Below are 26047 nucleotides of genomic sequence, written 5' to 3' on the forward strand. Positions count from 1 at the left end.
GTGAGTCATGTCATTGAGTGCTTGTTTTCCTCTAAGAGTCTTAGTGTTTGGTCTTACATTTAGGTCTTTAATCCATTTTGAGTTTATTTTTGTGCATGGTGTTAGGGAGTGTTCTCATTTCATTCTTTGACATGTAGCTGTCTAGTTTTCCCAGCACCACTTATTGAAGAGTCTGTCTTTTCTCCATTGTATATTCTTGCCTCCTTTATCAGAAATAAGGTGACCATATGTGCGTAGGTTTATCTCTGGGCTTTCTATCCTGTTCCATTGATCTATATTTCTGTTTTTGTGACAGTACCATACTGTCTTGACTTCTGTAGCTTTGTAGTACAGTCTGAAGTCTGGAAGCCTGATTCCTCCAGCTCCGTTTTTCTTTCTCAAGAATGCTTTGGGGCTTCCCTGGTGGCACAGTGGTTGCCTGCCAATGCAGCAGACACGGATTCATGCCCCGGTCCAGGAGGATACCACATGCTGCAGAGTGGCTGAGCCCATGAGCCATGGATGCTGAGTCTGCACCTCCAGAGCCTGTGCTCTGCATTGGGAGAGGCCACAACAGTGAGAGGCCTGCGTACCACAAAAAAAAAAGAAAAAAGAAAAGAATGCTTTGGCTATTTGGGGTCTTTTGTGTTTCCATACAAATTATGAAATTTTTTGTTCTAGTTCTGTTATAAATGCCATTGGTAGTTTGTTAAGGATTGCATTGAATCTGCAGATTGCTTTGGGTAGTATAGTCATTTTCACAATGTTATTCTTCCAATCCAAGAACATTGTCTATCTCTCCATCTGTGTGTATCATCTTTAATTTCCTTCATCAGTGTCTTATAGTATTCTGCATAGAGGTCTTTTGACTCCTTAGACACAACTGATGAGTGTGCACTTGCTCCAATGATATCCCCCTCTACTGCCTCCAGCAGCAACATGGATTGGTTTAGAGATTATCATACTAAGTTTAGTAAGTCATAAAGAGAAAGACAAATACCATATGATATCATTTATATGTATCATCTAAAATATGATACAAATGATGTTATTTACACAATATACTCATGGACATAGAAAACAAACTTATGGTTACCAAAGGGGAGAAGGGATGGGGAGGGATTGGGATTAGCCGATGCAAAGTATTATATATAAAATAGATAAACAAGAAGGTCCTACTGTATAGTACAGGGAACTATATTCAATATCCTGTAATAAACCATAATGGAAAAGGATATGAAAAACTATATATATGTATACACATAACTGAATCACTTTGCTGTATACCAGAAACTAACACAACACTGTAAATCAACTATACTTCAATTGCAAAAAAAAAAAAAAAAAAGAGTAGTAATATGTTAAGACCTAGCAAGGGCAAATGTTAAAGATGAATGCCAGGATTTCTATAGATTTGTATGTATAGTTTCGTGTGAAAATTCATGAGATGAAACAAATCATCTTTCCAATACCATTTTATTTTTAAATTATAACGTGTAGATAGCCACTACATCTGGTATGAGAAAAGGAAAAAGATCCTTATCATAAAATAGTCAATGAGGTATCTGTACCTCTTTTAAGTCTGGCATCACATTTTAGCTTAATTTTGTGCCTAGATATACATAGGAAAGATGAGCTGAATACAGACCATATGAGGCTAGGAATTTTTTCCCTTTGGATTTTAGCCATATTAAATGATATATTTATTTGCATTTTTGTTAAATTAGAAGATTTCTGTAGAATATTCTCATTCTTTTGGTTTGGGGACCCACTTAGGATAAGTAATAAACAAAACTGAAAAGTCAGCATTCTGGCAATATGTCAATATTGCTGAAGCAATACACCTAAGCTGGCCAAAATGCAGTTTGACTCAAAGTATACTGGATGAATTTCCACTTAGCCAAATGGTAATTTGGCCTCAAATGAATATCCTGTCACTAGTTTTGAGTTCTGGTAATTTTAATACAGCATAAGAATGATTAGAAATTTGATTATATATATTTAGGCAGTATTGGAACAACTTAAATGTTCAAGAGTGGGGAAGTAGTTATTATTAGAAAAATAATAATACAAAATTATGTGTGGCTTCGGAAGGTTTTGTTCCAAAGTGTTAGCAATAAGTTTCTTTCTGGATGCATGGGATTATGGGTGCTATATGCTTCCTTTGCATATTTGTATTTTTCTCTAAGAGCTTCCTTTGCTTTTGTAGTAATAAGAAAGAAAATCAAAAGGCTAGAGAAACTCAGTTTTTAAAAGAAAATTAAAAGATATAAAATTTTCAGTGGATTTAGCTCTCAATTATTTTAATCATACTGCTCTAATAGTTTGACTAAGTTTTGTTTTCTGGCACTGTGTAAAATATTTAAATTGAATTAAAATGTTTTTAAAAACAGAAATATGGACCAAAATTCTTAGTCATATACAGAGGCTGCCAGAGTACTTCCATGGCTCTCCAAATTGCCATATATATATATATTTTCCAAACAAATCAATTTTGGCTAAATTGTCTGTCAGCCAACTTATTTCAGCTCAAACTTTTTGTAACAATCCCCACTTTCAGCCCATCTGTCAAGTAACCTTGCATTTTCTTTCTGGTCTTGAAGTAAATTATCTGATAATCTCATTCACAATAAGATGTTCAAAACATAATCACTGGGAGTAAGATCTATGGGACAAAGGTTTAACTGGTGCCCTTCAAATAGTACTAGTACCTGAGCAAGCACTTCTCTCGTGGTTAAGGCTCTTTTTTGAGACTACAGACAAATGTGAGGAGTAAAAAGCTTTGGCTGAGGCTTGAGTCTCAGAACTCTAGACTCTGGGTGACAGGAGGAAAAATAAACCTTTTTTCAAAGCCTTGAAGAACATAGAATCCTGGCTCATTAAAGATTAAAATCAACACAGGTCACATTACTTAACTTTTAGTTCACCAGCTTGGGTCACCTCACTAGTATTTATAAGACTGAAGAGAAAGTTATATTCTGTTTGTAGAGACTATTTTTGCAGAATGCCCCAGATTAGTCCACATGGGCCTAAGGAAGGGAATTGCACTGTTTTCATCCTAAAAAACAGAAAAATCAAAGGAAAAACCAAAGCACAGCCAAAATAAAATGCAACTATTTAAAGAAATCTCTCTGAGGAAATAAACCTTTAAATAGTTTAGTTAGTTTAGGCTTTTAAACTATTCATCACAAATCCTTAGAATTCCAATCTAGTTTAACACTAATATATTATAACATGTTTGTAGCATTTTCCTTCTGTTGATTACTCAAGTATTCTACTTATTGGAAAATTTAGGAGTTCTTGTGCTGACTTTCTTTGTGAACAAGTGTCATGTGAATACAGTCACCAGAAAGGACCAATTTATTATAGCCTGTGGAGGACTGAGGGGAGCAATATGTTTCTCCCTTGTTTTTCTGCTCCCAGAGTTTTCCAGAAAGAAGCTCTTCATTGCAGCAACCACAGTTGTTATCCTCTTTACTGTTATTGTTCAGGTAAACAAAACAAAGTAGTGCAAATTTGAAACCTTACACTTAGATGGATATGAATGGGACAACATTCTCCTTCAGAAACTTGAAATGAGTGTATATTTAGGAGAGACAATTATAGCATGTGAAATAGTCTCTACCATAACTCAAACAGAACATTTGCAAAACTTGAGATGAGACTTATTTTTAAATCAATAGGGGAATGGAAGAATTGCCATTTATTCAAGTGGTTGACACCAATAGCTTTACAGCAAAGACTGCATTTTAGCTACTTAAAAAGATAAGGTGGAGGTTGAGAACAGAAGAGGAAATAAATAAAATGCTTTAGGAGTTTCATTCTAAGGCAGCTTTTCTCTTGAATTATCTCTTTATCCTCTCCATATCACCATTTCCCTCTAATTGCCATTTCACTTCAGTTTTATAAAGCTGGGCAAAAGAATATTGAAAAAAATGTCTAAAAACCTATTCAGCAACTTAGTGAGTTAGTATTTCAAATTTTGGCTAAAATGTTTTAACGAGCATAATGATGGTGGATATTTGTGTGTGTGTGTGTGTGTGTGTGTGTGTGTGTGTAGTGGAATAAGACAAGTCAGAAGATGTGAATCTGGCAGGCTTCCCTTAAACAAAATAATTATTTCTCTAGAATGGATGAGATCATTCCTTACGCTTTGAAATTTTTGTTTTGTTTTATTTTGTTTGTAAATGACTGATTAAGGTTGAACATTTATTTTCTTCTCATTTAAAACTTAATCAATTGTATTAAACCAGTCCCAAATCAAATCGTGTTTTTATCTAAGCACTAACTAATTTTCACTTTAATGTGTGTCATGTAGCGCAATGTGACTTCAAAATGCAAAGTCATTTTAAAGGATTAACTTTCAATTCCTATATCTTTTAGAATTCTTAATGTCTCTGATAATTTATTAGTAACATTCATGTTCTCCTTTAATTTTGCATTTCTTCCAGGTGTTCAAATGCATCTTATTCCTAGAGACTTCATCATTTGATATTTACATTTTCCCATTGATTAATACTGTAATCAATTTAAGACCCTGATTGGGGAGTTTAGGTGTTTTGGGGAGGTATTGTTGGATGATTGCAATTGTAGACAGATTGTACAATAATGTCTCATGTCATTCTATCACCATCTAGTGGTTAAAATATTTTCAGAAATTTAAATTTTGTTTAAAAATTAAGACCCATTGTGGGGGGGGGAACCCAAAGTACAATGTTATATTTTACGTGTTGGAGATTGATAAAATTGCCATGATGTGCTTCAAGCAAATGAGTACCTGGTCCACCATCAGTAGAAGATGTCTTTCAATTTTTTTCTGTGATACACTGGCATGCTCTGTAGTGATCCGGCCATTTTTACCCCTTTATTCTTCTTGAGGGGAAAAGAGGACTAGAGTTAAAATCAGAAGACCTGGGTGCTATTCACAACTTTATTCCAGATGAGCTTTCTATCTTGGACATTTTACTGATTACTCAGTATCTTTTTTTTTTTTTTTTTTTTTTTTGTAGAAAGAGGATACAGGACCTATCTTTCAGGGCTGTTTGTTATAAAGATCAAATAGTAATATAAGTTTAAAAGCATTTGTGTTTATAAGGTATTATTTTTATTATTACTGACTGAGCACACTCAAGAAATCTATCTTCACATGCTGCGTCAGCTTGTCAGTTTCACTTAACTACAATTTGGATTCTGCCCTCATTGTTCCACCAAAATTATTCTTGCCAAAATGTCTCTGCTGGCCTCCTTAGCGCCAAGTTAGGACACATTCTTTTGTCCTAACATTATGAAACTTGTCAGCACAGTTTTATACAGTGGGCTACTTCTTTCTTGAAATTTTTTTTTTTTTTTTTTTTTTTGCTTTTTTTGACATCATACCCTGCTAGTGTTTCTGTCTTTCTGGGCATTTCATAGACATCTTTGCAGGCTGATCCTTTTCTATTGGGTCTGTAAATGTAAGGGTTCTTCAGTATTGGGTCCTGAATATTCTGTTCTCCCTATACTTTTTCATTAGGTGTTTATATTCATTTTCATGGCTTCAAATGCAGTATAAATTCTGATGACTTCTATGTACCTGTAGTCCAGCTATCTACTCTGAGATCTAGATGTTTACATTCAACTGTTACTTCATACTTCCACTTGGATGTCTCACAAAAATATCACAGCTGTTAACTGAAAAGAAAAGCACAGCCTAAAAGTTGTGAGTTATGTTTTATTTGGGCACCTTACTGAGGACTATAGCCTGGGGACAGTCTCTCAGATAGCTCTGAGGAACTATTTCAAAGAGGTAAGAGAGGAGCCAGGATATATAGGAGTTTTTGCTGAAAAAAAATATAGTCAAACATCAAAACATTACTGCTAATCACAAAAAGCAGACATCTAAAGTTAATGATTTTAGTGCTTTTCTATGTATGGGAATATGCAAGGGTCTGAGCTCATTGAAATTATTCCTTAGATATGCATCTTAACTTTCTAGGGCCACTGTCCTGTTTTTCTCCATCCTGAATTCCCCTCAGGGCATACCTTTCGGGGTAGCCGCAGTGGCTGATGGCTTGATGGCAGGCAACATTCATTGTCTATGGGAATGGCAGGCAACATTTGTTTTCGTCCACACAGGCAATATCTCTACAGAGGATAAATCTGATTCTCATCTGTTTTGCTTCTGTCTTAGTAAATGGCTCTGAGACACATCCATTTACTAAGGCTAGAAATATAGAATACATATTTGATTATTTCCTTTTACTTATCCTTCATGTCAAACCCTGTGGTTTCTAACTCCAAAATACATCTTCAGTATATGTATTTGACTTTTAAAAAGTTTCTAGATATACAAAATTGTATTAATAATATATTTTTATTTATGATACACTAGAATCATTGGCCCATACATGGCATTTATTTATTCATTCATTCATTCTTTCAGTTAATACTTCTAACAGTTGTGAGCCCAGCACTAAATTTGAGAAAATTAACAATAACCCATGCAATGCATTTCCTATCTTGTTTTCTTTCACCTCTCTCTCTCTCACAAGTAACTGATATCCTAAATGAATCATTTACCAATCTCTTGTCTTTTAAAAAATAGTTTTTGAAATCACATATTACACATATAGACACACATAAACAATATATTGATCAGTTTAAATTGTTTTCTAACTTTATGAAAGTGTGTATGTGGAGGGGGTGTATGTGTATGTTTTGCATGTAGCCTTCTGGAATTTTTTGGTCTATTAACATTTTATTACTAATACTTATTCACATAGTTATGAGTAGTTGTAGCTCATTTATTTTCAGTGTTCTACAATACTGCATTTTATGATTAAACACCAATTTATTTATTCATTGTCCTTTCAATTGATATATTTTTTCCTTTTTTGCTTTTACAAATAGTGTTGTCAAAAATATTCTTGTATCTGTCTCCTTGTAGAATCTCTATGCTATTCTCCATTACTATTGCCATCATCTTAGTCCAAGCTACTATCATCTGTTTCCTGAACTGCCTTAAAATTTTCCATTTTCCTTTCCCCTTTCAATCTGTTATCCCCACTGAATCAAAAGTAATATTTTTAAAACACAAATTTTATTACTTTCCAAAATTCTTCTATTGGTTCTTTTTGAACTTTTAATAAATTCCAAAACACTTAAGATGACTATAAGCTGTGACAAATATGGCTCATGTCTACCTTTGAAGCCTCACATTTTTGGGCCATTCTCCCTCTTGATCACTGTATTTTAAAAGCCTCTTTAACTGCTTCAAACTTGACAAATTTTTTCTCAACTTGGGGTTTTCCAAAATGTCATTCCTTCTCCCTAAAACATTATCTCCTAAGTTCCTTGCATATCTGTCTTCCTTTTATCCTTTAATCCTCAGCTATATACAACCTCCTCAGAGAAGCCTTCCCAGACCTTCTATGTAAGTGCGTTTGATTTTATTTCTGGGAGAGCCGAAACTGTAATTAAACTATGTGTTGTTTCGATGGTGTGGGGCTTAGTATCAGCATCCCCATTTTGAGCCTATTGTTTTGAACACTTTCATAGAATGTATCACTATATGTATGTATGTATGTATGTATCTATCTATCTATCTATCTACCTATCAATCTTTTAGTTGTTTTCTTCTCCACTTGGGTGATGTCTGTCTCCTCTACTAGGCTGAGTTCCATGAATGCAGGAAACATATATGAATTATTCTCCACTATATACTCAGAGTCTACTAGTGTGGGCTCCAATGAAATGTGCAATAAACATCTGTGAAATAAGGAAATAAATGAATAAATAGTAAATAAAAGTTAATTTGGAGTATGAATATAAATTATGAACATATATAGTAGAGCTTTGAACTTGAGACCATTTTTTTAAAACATGATTTTTATTGATTTACTCAAGACTTCATTTAACCAGCCATGCTACAGAGTTTCAAAATGTGGAATAAAATTTTGTCTCTCACCTATATTTTACACCTTCAAAAGACCAGAATATAATAGTACAAAATACATAAAATGGGTTATAAGAGGAGATGTCACTGGGTCAGTTTGGTTTGACATATTTATTTTAAAAGCATTAATTTTGATCTATCCATGGTAGACTGAATGGAATGAATTAAATTAAGTGAAGATGGAGAGTTGCATGGATGGGTTTAAAAATGCAAATATGGAGGCAGCCTTTCAAAATGCCAGGTCATTAGACAGACCTGCTCACACTAGGAAGCTTTTTGCCTGTGATAAACACTGATAAAGGATGTAGTTCTATCCCATGAAAGCATTGTATGATGAACTTTCAAATGTCAGAATGAATTTAGTGGAATTGCACAACTCAAATGTCATCTAAAAACCGAGAATTACACAAAATTACTTATGAAAACCATGTGAATAGGACGATCCCCTGACTTTGGGCAATTCAGATGCATTTGCAAAAAATTACAGCGTTCCAAATTGTAAAGGAAGCTTTTGGGGTTACATGCTCATTTGGTGTGTTAAAGAAACCAGGGCCAAAGTAAGGCATTTTTGTCATTTAATAGTGCTGAAGAGCTGATGAAGAGCTAGGACACCTTGAGTTTCTTTTAAGTTTCAACCTTAACATTAATGGGAATTATTATCTGCTTCTTTCCACATCTCTGAAATAAGGTGACAATAGAAACCTTATGGGGATGCATTTTCAAAGTGTTTTGAAAATGACTAAGTAGTGTGGAAGTTCATTGAAAGCAATAGATTTTGTTGTTTATTTGCAGCCAGTTTTTTTCCATATTCCACCTCATGTTTTATACTTCAGTTGACAGCTTTCTTTCTTAAATTCCTTGTTCCCACATGTAAATGTTAGAGCAAATCTCAACTTCTCTTACTTTTCATTCAACCATACTTTTATTTAAAAAGACAAAACAAAACTAAGAAAAGAGAACTCTACAAAGAGCAACTTGTTTTTTTTTTTTTTTTTTTTTTTTTTTTTTGTGGTACGTGGGCCTCTCACTGTTGTGGCCTCTCCCGTTGTGGAGCACAGGCTCTGGACGCGCAGGCTCAACGGCCATGGCTCATGGGCCCAGCCGCTCTGCGGCATGTGGGATCCTCCCGGACCAGGGCACGAACCCGTGTCCCCTGCATCGGCAGGCGGACTCTCAACCACTGCGCCACCAGGGAAGCCCAAGCAACTTGTTTTATAGTAGTCATCCATGGAAGCTCCTTCAACTTCCCAACATAACTGCATCTGCTCCTAGCCTTTTCTTCCTTCTTATTACAGAGGTGGGGTCTCCTATCTCAAGCTATGCTCTGTAATCTATTCCTTTCTTGTCTTGCATTTTCAATCATTTATTTTGTCTCATGTATATTCACACTCTCCTTTTCAACTAGATCCTTCCCATCAACTTTAAACAGGCTCAAGTCACTCCTATTTAAAACACAACACAGGGCTTCCCTGGTGGTTCAGTGGTGGAGAGTCCGCCCGCTGATGCAGGGGACACGGGTTCGTGCCCCGGTCTGGGAAGATCCCACATGCCGCAGAGTGGCTGGGCCCGTGAGCCATGGCCGCTGGGCCTGCGCGTCCGGAGCCTGTGCTCCACAACGGGAGAGGTCGCAACAGTGAGAGGCCCACGTGCTGCAAAAAAAACAAAAACAAACAAACAAAAAACACAACTAAACTAAAGTAATTTTCTTTTTTGACCTCATAAATCTTTGTTGTTCCCATCTCTTTTATTAAGGTTACTAATGTCATTTGCAATCCTCATTTCACTTGAGCTTTCACAGGGATTCCACATGAGTCAAACTTCCACCTTCTTGAAATATTGTCTTTTATTGTGCTTTGTGACAATTCACTTTCTCATTTTCCTCTTACCTCTCTGGTTCCTCTTTCTCTGTCTCTTTTGCAAGCTTATTCTCATTGTTATGTCACTAAATATCAGAGTTCCTCAAAGATTCCTGTAGAGCCTTTCCTCTTCTCACTCTTTACTCTTTCCCTAATGATTTCATCCATACCCACATAACATCTTCATTTACTGACTGTATACATATGACTTATGAATTTATATCTCCAGCCTAAATATCTGAGTTCTAGAACATATGGTTTTCTTGACATCCTCACTTGGCTATCTCACAGGGATCTTAAGTTTTGTATGTTTAAAATTGAACTTTTGATTTTCCCTGTCAATCTGGCTCCTACCTTTAGTCGTCCTCATTTAGATTAGTGTTACCATCCTCTACTCCTTTTGCTCAAGCATGGAATCTTAGTGTCATCCTTTCTGTCATACTGCCCTTTTTTATGTCTATTTGGTCACTAAGTCAGTTTCTTTGTATATGCTCTGCCATCATCTTTGTCTAAGCTATCACCATCTCTAACATGGAATACAAAAAGCGGTCTCCTAAACAGTCTCCTCATATCCATTATGGCTCATTTTCAACACTTCTTCCACACGGCAGCTAGTTATCTTTTTAAAGCACAAATCTGGTCAAGCCATTTCAATTTTCAATTAGTCTTAAAATTTTTTAAAAATGGTTAACACAGCCTGGAAAGCTTTGCTTTGTCTAACCCTAGCCTCTCTCTCCAGTCTTAGTAATAATATGATCTCCCTTTTACTCTACAACCCAACTACACAAGGTTTTCATTTTCTCTAATATGCCATGCCAAGGGGCGTTATCAGTGCTATTATTCCCTCAGCCAGGAATGGTTCTTTCCCCTTCATATAGCTAAAGTCTGCTCATCCTTTATGTTTTAGCTTAGGGAAAACTTATCCTTCAATTTAAACTATGTTACTCTGTCATAAACCAGCTTCATTTCCTTCAGAACACTTATCTCAAGTTGTATTTGTTCATTCATTAATGCAATTATTAAACTAATGGCTCTCTCCCTGAGACATACTACACTGTAACCTCCATAAGGCTATGGGCCCTTTCTACTTTGCTTTCCCATTGTAACTCCAGTGCCTAATATAGAATTTGGCAATAATACATGTTCAATAAATATTGTGGCACAACTCGATGAATATTTATTAATATAGAATGTTTGCTTCTTTTATTATCCCTCTTAAGAAAAATTTAAAGTAACATGTGGAGAGGACTGTAATCCCATATATAATGGATGATGAATAATAAAGACAAAATGATATTTGGCAATAATTGAAATGAAAATCTCTTGCAGCACTTTGGCTCTCTGATTTGGCTACTTCTTTCTGTTTTTGAAATATAGTGGTAGATTTTTTTTTTTTTTTTTTTTTTTGTGGTACGCGGGCCTCTCATTGTTGTGGCCTCTCCCATTGCGGGGCACAAGCTCCGGACGTGCAGGCTCAGTGGCCATGGCTCATGGGCCCAGCCGCTCTATGGCATGTGGGATCCTCCCAGACTGGGGCACAAACCTGTGTCCCCTGAGTTGGCAGGCAGACTCTCAACCACTGTGTCACCGGGGAAGCCCCAGATTTTTTTTTTTTTTTTTAGGATTCATTAAATGACCCACATATTTGTAAACAATACATATATATATTCCCCATTGATCTTTGTGAGAGACAACCACAGCACGTCTCTCTGGTGTTAGACCAATGTTGCCTCTGAATTTTAAGAGAATATTCTAAATTCCTATCATGGCCAGATTAAGAGATATGCACCCACACATAGACACACAGACACGCAGACAGACACACACATAGACCCACACACACCAGGGAAACAGTCAAGCACTAATTTCATATGAAAGAAATTCAGCTTTCTGTTTTTCATTTTGTAGGGGATGGCCATTCATCCTCTTGTTGACTTATTAGATGTGACTGGAAGAGAGACCTCTCCAACTGTGAGTGAACTAATTCTCATTCGGGTAAGATGTCTATACATCATGTAGGTCATTTTGTCGACTGGAACTAACCCTTGTATATTAGGTCCTTACATGTTAGGTCTTCTTATACTTGAATTTCTCTAATAAAAGGAGGCGTGATTTTATGAATTCTGAAGAGGTATTTGTTATATTGTGACAATCTGTAATTTGAAAATCAAGAAGTCAGTTCTTCTGGTAAGAGGTAAGAACAATGGAAGTCTGAATTCTAGCATTTGCTCTGTTACTATCCAGCTTCCCTCATTATCTTAGAAAAGTCTTTTAACGTTTTTGTGACCTTGGTTTCCTAATCAGTAAGTTTAAATGGCTGTTTAAATGATATCTGAAGTCCTATCCAGGTTGAATAATCTATGAATTATGAGTTATTTTACTTCAAATTATAACTGTTTTTGGTTTGTTTAACATATTAATTCTTAATACTAGACTAAATTATGCAGTAACTTAGTTAATTCTCTATTTGATATCATAAAGCAATTGCTTATAAGCTGACCTGTGTTGACCTGTGTAATCCTTATGTAGTTGGAAATTTTTCATGGGGTATTTTAGTCTTTGGTGGAGTTTTTTTTTTTTTTTTGTACCATCGAGGATTGAGGAAGTTAAAAATTTCCATATTCAAATTTCAAAATATACTCTTTGAAATAGGGTTTCAAAATTACACAAAGTTAAGAAGAAAATGACTCATTTCTACGTTAGAAGTAAGGAGAAGTTCAGAGAAATTTAAAGATGTGAACTCTTTATCACTTGGTTTTATCTTCTTATAGAAATAGAATTTGAATTGTTGCTTATCCCAAGTGGGCTTTTATAAAGTATAACAGTAGTAGTATTGAAATATAGAAAATGTTAAGAATGATTTCAAGATACCCTTAGATTTATCAATGTGGAAAAAACTCTGGAAATTTTATTCAAAGAGGAGAAGAGCTAGCTTGCCTACCTTGCTTCTAACTTCAATGTGGCAAAGTTCATAATTTTCTGAGATACATTTTCAGGACATGTAATGGCTTTCTATACATAAAACACTTAAGTTTTATTAATAACTATGTGCCTAAGAATGTGTATAGATAAGCATGACTAATTCAACTTTGTATGTTCTTTTCTTCAAATTTTAATACTTGATTGCCCAATTTGTAAAAAATAAAAACATATGTTGGGATTTTTATTATAATGGAATTACATTTTTAGGCGATTTTGGGGGAAAATCATATTTTTTACTGTATTATTTCTACCATATGGATGACTTTTAATGACTGTATAATATATATTATATTGGTAAGACATAATTTAATTTATTTAACCAATTTATAGGATGGAGTCAAACTTTATTTTCTTTTTTCCAACTTTTTATTTTAAAAATGTCAAGCATACAGATTTCAAAGATAGTTCAATGAATATGTATATACCCTCTACCTGGATTCAGTGTAACCTTTGCCATCTTTGCTTTACCACTGTCTGTCTATATATGTATATATTATTATTGTCATTTACTGAATCATTTGAGATTAAGTTGTAGACAGCTGACTATTCACTGCTAAATATTTCAGCATGTATTAATATTTCCTAAGTAAAAGGACATTCTAGTACATAATCATATTTTTTAATCAAATTCAGAGAGTTTAAAACTGAAACAATAGTGTAATCTAATATAACTCCATATTCAAAATTTTTCCAAGTGTCCCAATAATGTTTTTATAGCATTTTTCTCCTGATCTAGGATCATGCATTGCATTTAGTTGTCATATCTTTTTAGTTACATTTAATCTAAAACTATTTTTTCAGCGTTTTGTTGTTTTTTTATGACACTGGCATTTTTGAAAAGTGCATGAATTTACTTTGTAGAATATCACTCAAATTGGGTTTATTATTTCCTCATAAATATATTCAGGTTATTTTTTGTGATGCTATGTCAAATTAAACTTTTAATCTTAGTATTTAAAGTACTTTTTTAACTATTTTCTCTTCCCCACCCTTGACCTACATCTATCCAACCTTCTTTTTCTCATAAATCTCTTATATAGTTCCTTGTTTTCTCCCACACATTTTACTCACAATGTTCCCATTACATAGAATGATTTATTATTTCCATATGTAACCCCATTTCTTCAGGGCCAGCTCACAATGCACATTTTCATATAGGCCTTCTCTAACTCCATCTTTTTCTATTTCTTTTCTAAACTTTCCTTTTCTTGTTGCATTTATACATGTACACATGATAAGTTTGAACTGTATCATCATGCACATGCTTTGATCCCTGTCCACTTCTTTAAGTCTTGCCTCTTCAGTTTGGTTTTATGTCCTTCAAGGGCAAGGGCCATGCCTTTTACTACTTTTATTTCCTTCACTTTACCAGGCCCAGATTTTTGGTAGATGAATGAAACTATCATATACTGATTGATATGTGTATTTTCAATTTTAAATGGATTGCCTCCAATGCTTATACTAGAATTACTGCATATATTCTTACATATAAATATAGATGCTCCTTTTTATGCTTACCCTGAAAAGAGCTTAAGATTAAAAAAATAAGCAAGTGGGATGAAATTAACAATTTTGAAGACACTTTTGAGGGATTCTTTTATTTGGTAGTAATTGACCAAGTTCCTCATGCATACTGTATATTTAGACATATGTTTTGTTCTATTGCAGTTATTTGATCATTTGCTGGTTGGCAGAGAAGACATATCAGGACACTGGGGACAATATTACTGGAAAGAAAAGTGAGAATTTGCCAAATATATGCTTATGTACATGTATAGAAAAGTGGAAGTGAGCCTGTATCTCTTTCTGTATGTTTCTCTTGGGTATAGTTGAGATTTATTCATCCACATGTTATAAAAAATGATGACAGCTAAAAACCAAAGACAAAGATCTTTCTTTTTCTTTTTGTCATGAAGGACATGACTGATGCCAAGTCCAGACCTCAAAACTAAATTGTGTGCCATAAAATTCTCAGACCTCCCTTTTTTGGGGGTAGGGGATATTATGCCCAGTTCCAGAGAAAGGGATTTTACATCAGATCATGTTCTATTCTAATTAAATTTTCAATTATCTTGTCACTTAAAAAATATCCAAACTTTGGGGCTTCCCTGGTGGCACAGTGGTTGAGAGTCCGCCTGCTGATGCAGGGGACACGGGTTCATGCCCCGGTCCAGGAAGATCCCACATGCTGCAGAGCAGCTGGGCCCGTGAGCCATGGCCGCTGAGCCTGCGCGTCTGGAGCCTGTGCTCCACAACTGGAGAGGCCACAACAGTGAGAGGCCTGCATACTGCAAAAAAAAAAAAAAAAAAAAAAATCCAAACTTTTTACCTCAGTTTACAAACCTGGCTACTGTTAGCTTTCCTTCCACATCTCATTCTGTTCTCTCTGCCACATACTACACTGTACCCATGTTGTCCTTCCTAACACATTAAGTTCAGCACATTTCTAACTTAAAGCCTTTATGTAATGTTCCGTCTGTCTGGAATGCTCTTCTCTCTGATCTTTGCATGCCTAGTACCTTTGTGTCATTTAAGCCTTGGCTAAAATTTCATTTCCTCAAAGAGTTCTTCCCTTACTACTCAATCATTCTCCATTATATCAATGAACAGTAATTATCTGAATAACATATAACTCTCTAGTATTTTAATGTCTCATCTTGTTTATTAAATAAAATTTTATTTTAATTTGAAAAAATATATAATTTTTTTTTTTTTTTTTTTTTTTTTTTGTGGTACGTGGGCCTCTCACTGTTGTGGCCTCTCCCATTGTGGAGCATAGGCTCCGGATGCGCAGGCTCAGCGGCTATGGCTCACAGGCCCAGCCGCTCTGTGGCATGTGGGATCTTCCTGGACCGGGGCATGAACCCGTGTCCCTTGCATTGGCAGGTGGACTCTCAACCACTGCGCCACCAGGGAAGCCCCTATAATTCTTATAAATATATCATTATTCTTATTGTATGTTTCTATCCAACTAAAATGTAAGTGGCAAAAGGGCAGAGACCTTGTCTGCCCTAAGTTCTGTAACTGCAGCACTCAGAAAAGTTCCTTCCACGTAATAAGTATCCAATAAATATTTTTGAATGAACAACTAAATGAATTATAAAAGGGATCATTTTAATGTTGATATTAAATCTAGTCCTAGATTTTAAATCCAAATGTTTAAACTATTCTAAATTATGATCTATTCCTAAGTGCCCTGGTAGCAACCCTTATTAAATCTGCTGCTTCAGTCTAGATTCCTTGAAGGAGCTGTGTAAAACAACAGATACAGTTTTGTTTTGTTTTTTAACATCTTTATTGGAGTATAATTTCTTTACAATGGTGTGTTAGTTTCTGCTATATAACAAAGTGAATCAGTTATAGATATACACACATTCCCATTTCTCTTCCCTCCTGCGTCTCCCTCCCTCCCACCCTCCCTATCCCACCCCTCTAGGTGGTCACAAACCACCTAGCTGATCTACCTGTGCTACGTGGCTGCTTCCTACTAGCTATCCAATTTATGCTTGGCAGATACAGTTTTAGCAGCAAACCCTTGGCACAAGCGGTAAGGTTGATACTTTGTCAACACCCTTTTATACCACCATCCAGGAAAGATGTTTTCTAAGCTGAAGTTAATGTCAGAGAACCAAGAGAAATTATAATAGTGGTCACCTCTAAAGCAAGTTTATTTTAAACTCTGATAAAGAATAGATTAATTTACCCTTCTTGTAAGTGCAAAAGATCTAACAAAAATCGGTCTTTTCCACATGTTTGATTTGGATGTTTGTTTTTGATCACAGAGAAGGGATGTAAACCATGAATGGGACTATTTATACTTATTGTCTTGTCCTTCCTGGTAATTCAAACGTCCAAACAATTAAATATTTTTACAATAAACAGTTTGAGCTAATTACTTGTCTTTCTGTTTATGTTCCATGTGGTTTTATGCAGTGACTTTTGTCTGTGGAAGAGCTACACACACAGACTTTGAAAACTTCATGAAGAACCTAGGGGAAAGACAGGAAAAAAGATGCAGACCTACTAGATAATGCATTTGAGAATATGGGGAGGGGGAAGCGTAAGCTGGGACAAAGTGAGAGAGTGGCATAGACATATATACGCTACCAAATGTAAAATAGATAGCTAGTGGGAAGCAGCCGCATAGTACAGGGAGATCAGCTCTGTGCTTTGTAAAACAATTGTGACATTGTAAAACAATTATACTCCAATAAAGATATTAAAAAAACCTTCATGGTTACATAGATTTGGGTCATCTTTTCTTCTTCTTCCCTTTGCTCTCACCTATTCTCACATATATCCTCTTCCTCTAAAATAGCATCTCTACCAAGCTCCATAAATTTCTGGGTTCGTTTTTTTTCATTGATAAAAATTGCTATTTAACCTTCTACAGTTTTTTTTTTTGTTTGTTTTGTTTTTATGATACTGCCACCTATTGTCTTCTTGAGCCAATTTCAGGTTGACAACTTGAGCATAGAGTCAAGGTGACCTTAGACTCCCGGAGCATCAGAAAATGTCTTTTTTAAAATGTAATACAGTTTATTTTTCCCTTTATAGAAGTAAAATTTGATTTGTTGTTTTAAATTTTAAAAATTCAGAAAAGTAGAAAATATCATCTTATTCTTAAGTAGCAATCACTTGGTATACTTACCAGTCTTTTTTCCTATGCTTACTTTTTTATTATTATGCTCATACCATATATATAATTTTTCTTTTCTTTTTCGCTTAGGATAGTTACACACATTTTGACAAATTCTTAAAACTCTTAATGAGAATCATTTTAAATGTTTTTAAAATATTTCCTGACATGAAGGGATTGTAGTGCACTTAATTAACCACTTTTTATTGTTAGGCAATATGAGTGTTTCCAATTTTCCTGTTTTTATAGAATAAGTGTGCAGAGAAAATGCCTTTTAATATGTAAACATTTGAAAAAGAAGTAGACCTCAAGAAAGTATTCAAGATTATGGTGCATGTTTTTTAAAATACGAACTTATTGGCCATAAATTTATATTTAGCTGAATATTTTCACTCAGGTGTTGTGAAACTGTGGTTTAACATGATTTATTTTTCATTTTGTGAGTTTACTGTGTGAGTTTAAATTCAGATTCCCTAAGCAAACATTTAACACAGTTGTTCTATTCCTTTTCCCATTCATTGACATGAACTATATAAGCCCTCTTCCTTCAATGGCCTTCTCTGAAATATAGACCCTACTTGGCCAATATTTCTGTCTTTGGTGCAAAGGTTTTATCTTCATAGTCTGTGTTTCCCTTGGCTTGGTTGACATTAATGGGATAAACCTAAAACTTCAACTTCCTAATAAAGACGTATTTGAAATTAAGTAAAAATTTCTTATACGTTATTTTCTCTTTGCACCATAGATTACTTTTTCCATCTAAACAAAGCACACTTGGAATAGGCAGTGGGTGAACCAGTTCTGGGACCTTCTAGCTAGAGTATAAAAGTACTGAAAAAAATGGCAGTAATGTTTTGGAATTTTTATTTTATATGCTTCTTGAACAGATTGGAGTATTTCAACAGCAAGTACCTGCAGAAGATTTTGCTCAGAGAATATGACCAGCCCAAATCAAGCATTGTGCTTCTTTATGAAAAGCTTGAAAGAAAACATGCCATTGAGCTAGCAGAAGCAGGCCAGTTAATATACACACCATCTAGTACATCTTTTCTGTAAGTGTATGTGTGTGTATATGTGCACACCCATGTGTTTGTGCATGTTTGTGTGTCTTCATTTGTTTAATGAGATATCATAAAAAATTACAGAATTATTTAAAGTTCCTTCCCTTTCAAACACAGTTGTCTTTCCTTGCATCACCTCCTGGGAAAATATGAAGAGGAGCTTAGATAAAATGGAGAACATTTCTTTGAGTACCACAGGCTGCATTGTTTAGCATACAGTGGTGAACAAAGCTTAATGAAATAAACTCTGTCTATGAAACTTAAATAAACTCTGTCTATGGAACTTTATTTTCTAAAAGTTTAAAAGAGTTATCTATATTCCAAGAAGTACATTTGTATTTTTATTTCATTTAAAGACTCATGTTAGGTAAAATAACTTATCATTAGCTTTTGTTGATTAAGGACTGAACTGAGTATTAAAATGTATTTAGTTTTTTTTTTAATTATTATTTTGCTGGGAAAAGTCAATAGACAAAAATATAATTTGGAGTTTTCTTTGATGTAGGTCTTCAGACAATTGTTAGGAGACAATTGTAGAGAGATCTTGGAAAGGGAAAATATAACAAAGGGAAAGTAATAAAGGAGGAAAAAATATTACTATAAATAATTATTTATTGTATTTGGTGTTTGAGTAGGAATTGGTGTTTTCCTGCATCATGAGATTTTGAGGCAGGGAGGTTCTTTTTATTAATTTTTTATAAAATTTTAAAAATCCTTCCAGAATAATTTGTTTTAATGGGTAAGAGGTAACTGTAGTTGTGTATTTAGCCTAGGACAAAAGGATTAAATAACTTATGCTTGGACCCATCATTCTCAACCAGCAAGTGCTTGATTTGACAGGAATATATTTCACCAGCAGATGACTCATTTCTCTGTTCTACATTCAGAAGTCAAGGCCTTAAAGTTTAGCCATTGTTTAATAGTAATTTGCTAGAACACTATTGCAGCCCTTAGATATATATGGTATGTGTTGACATGGAACTATATCCAGGACACAATGTTGATTAGAATAAGAAGGTTGAAAAATAGAAAGTATAGCATGATCATTTTTTGTAGAAAATATAATTTATATACCTCCATCTGTATATGTGCATAAAAATTCTAAAAATGTATACACCAAGAGTTAATTGTAATTGTCTCTAAGTAATTACTTGAGTTTTGTATTATCTTTATATTTTCATATATTTTTGGTGTATGTATATATTAATTTTATAACCACAAAAAAAATGTAAAGGCATCCAGGAAATGAAATTCAAAATCAAAACAAAACAGAACTTAAGGTAAAAAAAAAAAAAAAAAATCCCAAACTCCGCAGTTGAAGAGTGCAAATCCTCTGCGTTCCAAACAATTGACTAAAGTTAAGGGATGCCTTTTCAAGAATAAGTTAGCAAATAAACACTGGACTAGGATATCAAAATATAGTACAAAATACTTTTGTTTTAAAAGATTATTAATTAGAGCATAATTTTTTTTATTGTTGAGTTTTTGTCTTGCAGGTGAACTGCACCAGATGACCTCCTGAAGTATTTTCTGCTATAAAGTATTTCTGCTATTAGCTGGATCTTCTGTATCAGGTAAGGGTATACTGGCTACAGAGAAGGACAGATAGATGGGTAACAATTGTATGCTGTAAATCCTTGAATAGAGTAGGCTTTGGACCTATTAGGAATGTTAGTAATTTTTTATTAAGCCAGGTATATGTAATCAAAGCAAAGTTGAGAGCTAAGTATAAATTTGATATGTTTGAGTTATATATATAGCAATTCTGATGAATTCAGAACCATAAATGTGAATTTCATTTTATGTAAATCACACAAACTGGCTTTCATCATTGTCTGAAATGACCACAGAAATATTGACATTTCCCTTTGATGTAATAGTATAAATCTGGCATTAATATTAGGATAAGAAGTATGATAAACATTTAGGAATTTATAAGCCATTATTAATGATAATATGTCAGAATTTAGATGGAGACTAAAGCTTTAATTGCATAATTATCATAAAAATATTGTTGTAGGCTTGTATATATAGGAAAAGTCAATTCAATTATTAATAGATGGTAGCATACTTAAGAAAAATCTCAAGCCACTTCATGCCCATTAGGATGGCTATTTAAAAATAAATAAATAAATAAACAGAAAATAGCAGTGTTGGCCAGATTGTGCTGAGTTTGGAACACTTGTACATTCCTGTTGGGGATGTAAAATGGTGCAGCTGCTGTGGAAGCTGATACAGTGATTCCTCAAAAAAATTAAACATAGAATTACCATATGATCTAGCAATTCCACTCCTGGGTATTTACCCAAAAGATGTGAAAGCAGAGACTTGAACAGATGTTTGTACACCCTCGTTCATAGCAGCATTATTTACAGTAGGCAAAATGTAGAGGTGACCTAAGTGGATATTGATGAATGGATAAACAATATGTGGTATATGCACACAATGGGATATTATTCAACCTTAAAAAGGAAAGGAATTTTAACAATGCTACAACATGGATGAACCTCAAAAACATTGTGCTAAGTGAAATAATCCAGTTACAAAAAGATAAATACTGTATGATTCCACTTATATGAGGTACCTAAAATAGTTAAATTCATGGACAGAAAGCAGAATGGTGGTTTCCAGGGCTAGGGGAAGGTGAGAATCAGGAGTTATAATTTAATGGGTACAGTTTCATTTGGGGAAGATGAAAAATTTCTAATGATGGATGGTGACGATGGTTGCAGAAAGCTGTGAATATATTAAATGCTACTGAACTGTACCTATAAAAATGCTTAAAATGAAAAAAAGTAAAAGAAAAATCTCAAAAGCTATTTGAAATGCTAGTATGAAACAGCATAATTCTGATGCCTGGTTTCAGTCATCGTAGTTAAACTGATTTGCTATTTTCCTTGCATCATGATTGAATAAGTACTTTAACTTAAATTTCAACAGGTATTCAATCTATATCATTAAAGCCATTTTGTGGAAGTACTATCAATACTGTATAAATACTTATTTAGTTGTATATAGAGTAAACAGAGGTATGGATTATAAAAATTTTAGTACTCAAAAAGAGAAATGTCCTTTGAAATATTTTTAGCCCAATATTGAGATAAATGGACATAAAAGTAGAAATTCCATGAATGTCTGAATTTGCTACCCTTAAAGTTCAGATTTCTTCTTTACAATGAGCCTTTCTAGACTCCTCCCTCTCCACTCCACCTTCAATTAGCCTTTCAGACCACCTTCGTAATGCATCTATTGATAGTTTAGCTTTCATGAATTCATTTAAGAAATTTGTATATTTATGTGTTGCATGCACATAATAAATCCAGGTACATTTTTTTTTGCAGCCACAGTCATGGAACAGCCAAGTCAGCCCCATCCCCAGTGCCTCTGGATCAAGATCTTATGGATAATATTCAAGAAATACCACAAACCTTTATAAAATCAAGGGAGTGGTAAGATCTTTTTCAGGACATACAACTTTATTTGTCACACAAATGGAATAAATCTATATTCTTTTCGTTTTATAGTTCCAAATGAAACTTGCCCCATATATGTCACAGAAATATTAGCAGGGTAAATGAAATGACAGGTCAGTGTTTAAGTCACATTCCAACTTGTTATTCATAGGAAAATGCTTTAACATTTTCTATTTAATTGCCAGTGCACTGCATTACATGATGTCCAAGAGTCCTGAGAGATGATGGCATTTTCTTAAGTATACTTTTTTTTTTTAACAGTAAACCCTATTCTATTTAGCATATTACAAAAATAGGGTATTTTAGTTAGCAAATTATTTTTGGTTACTAGAGAGCTGCCAAATTCCAAATTTTAAAAATTGAGACATGATAAAATAGACCTAATACATCTATATTGAGAGTATGTAATATTTATTGAATAATTCAGAAATTTGAAAATTTCTAAGCACATTAGAATCCTATCTTTTTTCCTTATTCAATGAAAAATAATCTTGTCTTCAGGTCAGTATGTGCAATCTCATTTTCAAGTTTAAAAGTTGGCTTTTAGGTTAGAAACAGCCCAGTTTAAACTTCTATATTTTTAAGTCATTGCTGTTAAAACAATTTTTTGCCTGCGTGCATTTTGCAACCCTGTAAAAAGAAATGTAATGGAAATGCCAGTTAACATAAATGTCAAAAGCATTATGTTTAGTAGTATGCTGGATAACAGAGTTACTGTGTGGTGGAGAGTCTTAGAGAATAAAGCTCAATATATATGAAAAGCACTTTGAGCTCTTGAGGAAAAAGCTGGAAAATAATTAGAGCAATAAACATCTAATAATAATAAATGAATATTGCTCTTTTAATGCAAGCTTGCACATGATCCAAATTATTTTCTCAAATTGGCATATCAATGAAATATCTTTGTTCCCTGGGTTTCTTATTTTTAAATACTACCTATTACATTAGAGTATGATGTAATTATAATGTTCAATGTGTTGTAAACAAATTTGTCTATATTCTTCATTAAGTCAGACTCATTTTAAAGAATTGTTATAGTTTTTTTCCAGCTTTATTGAGGTATAATTGACATCCAGCAGTGAATATGTTTAAGGTGTACAACATAATGATTTGACATGTACATCATGAAATGATTAGTGTAATAGTTTTAATAATCCATTATCACACATAGATACTACATTAAGAAATAGAAAATATATTTTTTCCTTGTGATGAGAACTCTTAGGATTTAGTCTCTCAGAAACTTTTATTTATAAGGTACAGCAGTATGTATATATCATATTGTACATTATATCCCTAGTACTTATTTATCTTATAAATGAAGTTCTTACTTTTTGACTGCCTTCATCTAATTCCCCCTCCTCCCACCTCCATCTCTGATCCATCTCCACAAATCTGATCATATTTTCTATGAGTTTGTTTGTTTCTGAAGTATAATTGACTTACATCACTATGTTAGTTCCTGGTACACAACATAGTGGTTTGATATGTGTATGCATTTCAAAATAAATACCATTATAAGTCTAGTTACCATCTATCACCATACAAAGATATTACATAACTATTGACTATATTCCCCACACTGTATATTTCATACCTATGACATTTATTTTGTAACTGAAAGATTATACCTCTTAATCTCCCGCACCTATTACTCTCCTCCCCCCATCCCCTTCCCCTCTGGCAACCACCACCTTGTTCTCTGTATCTATGGCTCAGTTTATGTTTGGTTATGATTATTCATTTGTTTTGTTTTTTTAGATTCCACATATAAGTGAAATCATACAGTGTTTGTCTTTCTTCATCTGTCTTATTTCTCTTAGCCTAATACCCTCTAGGTTCATCCATGTGGCCACAAATGACAAGATTTTATTCTTTTTAATGACTGAGCAATATTCCATTTTATATATATATATATATATATATATATATATATATATATATATATATATATATATTCCATTGTATATAATGCTGCAATATATATATATATTCCATTGTATATAATGCTGCAATATATATATATATTCCATATTGTATATAATGCTGCAATATATATATATAGGTATATATATTATTGTATATAATGCTGCAATGAACATTGGTGTGCATATATCTTTTTGTATTAGTGTTTTTATTTTTTTTTCAGATAAATACCCAGAAGTGGAATTTCTGGATCATATAGTTGTTCTATTTTTAATATTTTTTAGGAATCTCCATACTGTGTTTCATAGTGGCTGCACCAATTTACAGTCCCACCATCAGTGCTAAAGGATTTCCTTTTCTCCATATCATCACCAACACTTGTTATTTGTTGTCTTTTTGATAACAACCATTCTGACAGGTGTGAGGTGATATCTCATTGTGGTTTTGATTTAGATTTCCCTGATGATTAGTGATGTTGAGCATCCTTTTCATGGCCCTATTGGCCATCTGTTTGTCTTTGGAAAAATGTCTATTCAGGTCCTCTGCCCATTTTTTTAATTGGGTTGTTTGTTTTTATGATGCTGACTTGCATGAGTTCTTTGCATATTTTGGATATTAACCCCTTGTCAGATATACCACTTTGTTTGGTATAGTCCAATTTCTTTTGTTATAATCTTCTAGTTTTATCCCCTTGTTGTCAAAAAAGACACTTGAAAATGAATTCCATGTTCTTAAATTTGTTGACATGTTTTTTTATCTAGCATGTGATCTATCCTTGAGAATATTTCATGGGCACTTGAAAAGAAGTTGTATTCTGCTACTATTGTGTGGAATGTTCTGTATATATTTGTTAGGGCCATTTGATCTATAGTATTTTTCAAGTCTGATGTTTCGTTATTGATTTTCTGTCTCAGTGATCTGTCCATTATTGTAAGCATTGAATTGAAGTTTCCTACTTTTTTTGAATTGCTGTCACTCTCTCTCTTTAGGTGTGTCACTGTTTGCTATATATATGTACTTTGATGTTGAGTACATATATATTTATAATTGTCATATCTTCTTGTTGAATTGACCCTTTTGTCACTATGTAATAAACTTCTTTGTATCTGTGACAGTTTTTTACTTAAAGTCTATATTTGCTGATATAAGTGAAACCACCCCATATCTATTTTGGTTAAGAGTTGCAATAAATATTTCCATCCTTCCACTTTCAGCCTATGTGTGTCCTTAAATCTAAGGTGGGTCTTTTTTAGACAACATATAGTTTGGTCTTTTTCTTTAAATGCATTCAGCCACTCTATGTCTTTTGATTGGTGAGTTTAACCCATTTACATTTAAAATAATTATTGATAGTTAAGGACTTACTATTGACATTTTGTTAATTATTTTCCACCTGCTTTGTAGTTCTCTTATTCTTCTCTTCTTCTGCTGTCTTTATTTGTGGTTTGACAATTTCTTGTAGTGATATGATTTGATTCTCTTCTCTTTGTCTTTTGTGTATTTGTTATAGTATTTTTTCTTCATTGTTACCATGAAGTTTGCACCAAACATCTTATAGTTATAATAGACTATGTTACACTCATAACAACTCACCTTCAATTACCATAAAAAGCTCTACACATTTATTCTTGTCCCCAAACTCCATATTATTGATGTTAGAGTTTAATTATTTTTATATAGTGTATCCATTAACAAATTTTTGTGGTTATAGTTATTTATAACACTCTTGTATTTTAATTTTATACTAGTAATAAAAGTATTTACATACAGCCATACTCCCAAATGGTGTGCTTTTGTGCTTTCATAACAGTGCTCCATGATATGTCAGGGTTGTTGGCAAGATTATGGTGTCACTCAGGGACTGAAGGCAGGACTTCAGGGTTAGGTAAGTTGGCTGGATGGGCTTCCTGGTCAGGTGTGGCCACTAATAGAGCTCCATGAATGCGTAGGTAATTATGTATGGGCAGAGCCTACTGGCTGGTTTCTGTAGTCAAGTGGGGCTGGTTGGGCTTTACAGTTGCATGGGGTAACTGGCAGGGTCCGTGGTTTGGTGATGCCACTGGTGGATCTCCATGGTCAGACAGGTGTGGTAGGCTTGGTTCCAAATTTGGGTGCAGCTGACTGGCTTGTCTCTACAGTTTCTTGGGTCAGTCTACAGGGACCACTGTTGCATAAAGCTGCTGGTGATGATCCAGTGT

At 34.0% G+C, this 26047-nt stretch overlaps 1 long non-coding RNA gene across 1 annotated transcript; it reads left to right on the forward strand.

Moving 5' to 3' along the window:
* Positions 1-18286: 18286 nt before the first annotated feature.
* Positions 18287-21874, forward strand: LOC309796792. Its single transcript, XR_014292502.1, has 3 exons — positions 18287-18441; positions 19947-20024; positions 21792-21874. It is a non-coding gene; the product is annotated as an uncharacterized lncRNA (long non-coding RNA).
* Positions 21875-26047: the final 4173 nt, after the last annotated feature.

The sequence above is a fragment of the Mesoplodon mirus genome (genome assembly GCF_964341445.2).
Source record: "Mesoplodon mirus genome assembly, chromosome: X".
In the NCBI taxonomy this organism is placed as follows: domain Eukaryota; kingdom Metazoa; phylum Chordata; class Mammalia; order Artiodactyla; family Ziphiidae; genus Mesoplodon; species Mesoplodon mirus.